This window comes from Neofelis nebulosa, chromosome 14 (assembly GCF_028018385.1).
Source record: "Neofelis nebulosa isolate mNeoNeb1 chromosome 14, mNeoNeb1.pri, whole genome shotgun sequence".
NCBI lineage: Eukaryota > Metazoa > Chordata > Mammalia > Carnivora > Felidae > Neofelis > Neofelis nebulosa.
Genome location: NC_080795.1, coordinates 68,472,666 through 68,477,468, shown reverse-complemented (window position 1 = coordinate 68,477,468; position 4,803 = coordinate 68,472,666).

Genomic DNA, 4,803 nt, shown 5'->3' with positions numbered 1-4,803 from the left:
CACCCCAGATAGTGCCGGTGAAGAGCGTCTATCAAAGGGATGGCTTAGAGATGGGGGCCGGCTGGTCATGGCTCCCAGCCGTGGCACCCCCGGAGCAGCAGGGGGGCGGAGACGCTGAAAGAGGATGATGGGAGGACTTCGCGGAGGAGCATGGCCAAAGGAGCGAGCCTCTCCCCTGCCGTCTGGTCTCCTGCCAGGACCCTCCATGGCTGAGCTCAAGCAGAAGACAGGACAAGGGAGCAGGCGACGCAGTCTTCAGGGTCAGCCTCCGGGGCACAGACCAGGGCACGAATGCACCAGCAGAGGAGGAGCACCAGCAGAGGTGACTGATTAATAACCACTGCCTGGCAGAGAGCGGGACACAGATAAGACCCTCAGTCCATATCGGTTGCATGTTGCCAGGCATCCCCAGCCCAACTCCCAGCGTCCTCCGTGCTCAGCACTAACACCAAAGGCACTAAAAAACCTTCACACACACACATGCACAGACACACACACACTCGTATTCATTCTCACACACCAGACACACACACACCTCCGCAAACAGACCCACAAACTGGCACGCGTCTCAGAGTGAGCTCATAACCGCCTTGCGCTATGTTCTCAAAACACCCCACGAGTAATCTCCCGAGACTGAACAACCTGAGGGCAGGAGCTGTGTCTTCCAGGTATTGGCTCGTGTTAACACAGTCTTAGCAGGTGCAATGCGATAACGAGCACACCGTGAGAGGTATCTCCTACTGAGCCCCTACTACAATGGGGCGCATGTCTTCAGTCCTTCACAGTCATGGCGTCACTTAACTCCCCATGAGGTGCGTGTGGAGGGTCCCCATTTATCGGATATGAAAACAGAGGCTCCCAAAGGTTATCAGCTTTCCCCAAATGACTCAAATAGCGAGGGGCAGAGCCCAATGCGAATATTCATGCCTCCAACCGCCACGTTCGCATCTCTGAGCCCAGCACCGGGCCTGCCGGGTGGACAGGTTAGCCAACGGTGGCCAAAGGGAACCTTCCCTGCAGCCTCCGTGGGGGCGGGAGGTTATGAGCCTGGCTCTGAACTTCATCTGTCTCCAATCCAAAACCACTAGGTGGGAAATGGAATTGCTCTGGCGGGTCTGAGACGAGCCTGTGGGGGAGGTTAAGGAATGGAGGTCTCCTGATGTCCCGGGTCACTGTGACTCCTCACTCCCTGTGTGTTGATCATCGAGGACCCCATCAGTGCCCGCCCGGGTCTGCACTAGCTAATTAGCTGGAAGTTGCACTTCTGTGCCTCAGTTTGGAGGGATGCTGGCAGCAGGGGCAAAGTGCTGGATTTGTGGAAACTGACCTACTCCGAATTCAGAAACTGAACCCAGAAAGAAGAGTGCATTGATGGTGCAACTTTTGTTTGCCTACCATTTGACTTCTAGCAGGAAGTATTTTTAAAGGGTATTTTTCTCCCTTGCTGGCCAGTTCCTCATTGAGAAATTCTCTTTTGTGACACTTGGACATCTCAGCTCCCAAAGTGATGATGGGACTTTTTTGTTGTTTTGTTTTTGAATTTCCACTTCTAGGTTTGGATTCACTTCTTCATTCATCTGGAAGAGCAGAAAGGATTTCCAAACGCTCACTGAATGTCTCCTCTGAGCGCCAAAGACTGGCCTTGTCCCCAGACCCTGACTGTCAGCTCCTGGAACCATGTGGCACAAGATGGGATGTCTCCATCTCCTCTTCCTCTCCCCTGACCCCCACTCACGCGCCCTGCACAGTTTATCAGTGCCCTCCATGTCCCACCATACGTTATGAAGCAACATGATAAAATCTCCTGTTAGGTTTGGTAAGAAATAGAATGTAACCCAATGGTGAAACCATAATGGGCTTCGGAGCTGAAGGGGAACATGATGATGCTAGAAACTTCCTTACTCCCTGCCCTTCCTGGAAACCAAGAAAACAGAAACTGTCACCCTTTGTGGTAGCCCCATTGGCAGGGTTCCTCTGATCCCTTACGTGGCGCATTCACCCACCAGCAATCTGCCCGGCCCCCCTGGGCTTCCGTCCTTTTGATGACGACGGTCTGTGAGCTCCTGCCTACCCTGTAAGCCTCGCCTGATTCTCCTTTACTCACACTCTGTGCCAGACAGCACCAGGCTCCTGACACACCTTCTGTGGGCTGTTCTGCTTTTGTTCATGGTATTTTCTCTGCCTGGGACACCCTTCTCCCTCAGATTTTATCCAGCAAGCCCCTTCCAGTTATGCTGGAAGACTCAGCTCAGACTCACCCTGAGCATCATTTCCCGAGCCCCGTGCTGCACGTCACTTCCGTGGAGCCCCAGGCTTCCCTCCACCCTGACATTCACCACCTTGTGTTGAAAACATCTTCCCTCTAGTCCGTCTCTCACCTCTGAGTTCTGGGAAGACAGAGAAACCATGTCTGGCTTCATCCTGATTCCCAGAGCCCATCACAGGGTCTGGCACATAGTGGATGCTCAGAGGAGCACTTTGTAGAATCTGGCTCAACACCCTTGGCTTGACCTCATCCTCTAAATGGGCATGTGAATTGGCCTAAACTGGGCCCAGAGAAACAGGAACCTAGAGATAAGTACAAAGTGACCAAATCCCCCCGCCCACCATGTGTGGGGTGTGAAACAGATAGCAAGCATCCCAGAGCAGGGGCCCCAAGAAGCTGTTGGCAGTGAAAGTCCCAAGGGTGAGATGAATCCAGCAGGGAAGCGGGTGGCCTGTGTGGAAGGGGTTTCATGGATGGTTCCAGAACCACCCATCCCACCAGAAATTCCAGCAGTGGAACAACTTTCCTTCAGCTGAAACCTCTTGCCCCAGTTACAAAGGAAAATCCTAGCGCGAGTACATCTAAGCTGTCTCTATTTCTACAGCTTTCTTTGTAACCATAAAGGTTCTGCCCTGCCAGAACCTGGGTCCGTCATCTAATGAGATGGGTATCACTTGCAAATGAGGAAACGTAGGTAGAGAAAAATTAAGTTGCCCAAGATCACACATCTCAGAAATGGTAGACCTAGAATCCAAACCCAACTCTGCTTGGCCCCATGGCCCTTTCTTTCACCTGAAGAGTTAAATTGTCTACTTGAATAAGACAAAATTCTCCAAACAAGAACCAGGACACCTGTCATGTGACTTTGGCCTGGTCATAATCACTCTGGCTCTTGATTTCCTCATCATTTCCCTGTGAGTGTGCACGTGGCTCAAGACACATTTAACATCACTTCCTCTACAGAGCCTCTCCCAACCACTCCATGTCATGGCCAAGGACAGCTAACCAATCCTTCCTTTGTGCTCCCATCAGCCTCTCTGTCCCAGCACCTATGTATCAATTAGCTATCACTGTGTAACAAACCATTCCCAAACTCAATGGTTTCACACCAGTGGTCAGAAAACATGTTCTCGATGGGCCAGATAACAAATATTTTAGGCCTTGTAGATTACGTGGTCTCTGTCACAACTACTCAGCCTCTGCCTTTATAGCTCAAAGAAACTATAAACGATACATAAATAAATGGGCATAACTGTATTCTAATAAAACTTTACTTATAAAAATGGGTGGCTTGCTGGCCCACAGGCCATAGTTTACTAATCTCTGCTTTGGACAGTAAGCATTTATCGTTGCCCATGAGTCAATGAGTTGGCCAAAGCAATCTACCTACTCATCCGGGCCACACTCAGCTGATATTGCCTGAGCTCATTCATACATCTGTGGTCAGCTGTACAGACACCGGGGGCCGGATGGTTTAAAACGTTCATTTGCACACCTGGCAGTTGGCCTGCTATCAGTGAAGGTGACAGAGACGACGGGGCCATGAGTCTCCTGTCATCAAGGTCTGGGTTTATTCTCTGCGAAATCCCTTAGAGATGATGGAAGAGTACAAGGTCAGCTGAGGCCCGGGCTCGAAGCGGGCACACCATTACTTGTAGCACATTTTATTGACAAAGCAGCTCACAAGGCCAGCCCAGGTCCAAGGGGTAGGAACGTAGCTTCTGTCTCTTACCAGGAGGAACTAGGAACTCACATCACAAAGAGCACCAATGTAGCATGAGCCAAGGAACTGTGACCACGGCCAGTCGTTCCACCACAGTCAGGTGCCCTTGTGTGTAGGTGTTATAGGCGTGCTTGTGTTACACGTATGCCTGCCTCTCTTTAGACCAGGAGCCCCTTAGAGATGGGTTTCCAGATCTTCTTCACCTTTGTGTCTCCACTGCCTACCACGGGGCCTGGAACAAATCTATTTCACCTTCAAGAGCCCTCAAAGCCATCCATCTCTGTCACCACCACCTCCACCCTGGTTCAAAGGATTGTCAGGTCTCACCTGGCCCCCGCCACTGCCTCCTGAGTGCTGAGGGGGTGGTTAACATTTACGAGGCATTGGGAAGGAGTCTGCATCCGCTGGAGCAAGAAAACAAGGTGAGTGCTGAAGAACACTGAGCACTTGGGAGGGAGAGTTGGAGGCTTCTACTCATATAGGGGAACAGGGCCGAAAGGGAAGTTTGGGAAGTGCTCAATGAGGGGCCAGCTCCCGCAGAGCAGGCCGCCCCTACCCAGAGGCCACCTTGTTTATGCAATGATCGGCTCATGCTGAAACTCAGGAGGCTGCCGTCTGCCCTCAGAGCAGGCCCAGACGCCACTTTCCTCTTTGCTTCACTGACTCCAGGTTCGTTTTTTCTTTAAAAAAAAAAAAAAAAAAAAAAAGTTTGGCAAGGGATGTTGTCCCAAAAATTTTAAGTGGTTTGGTTTTCGTTCTTTTTCCTGACTTTTTTTTTTTTTTTGATTGCATACAACTTCAAACAGTGGCGTCA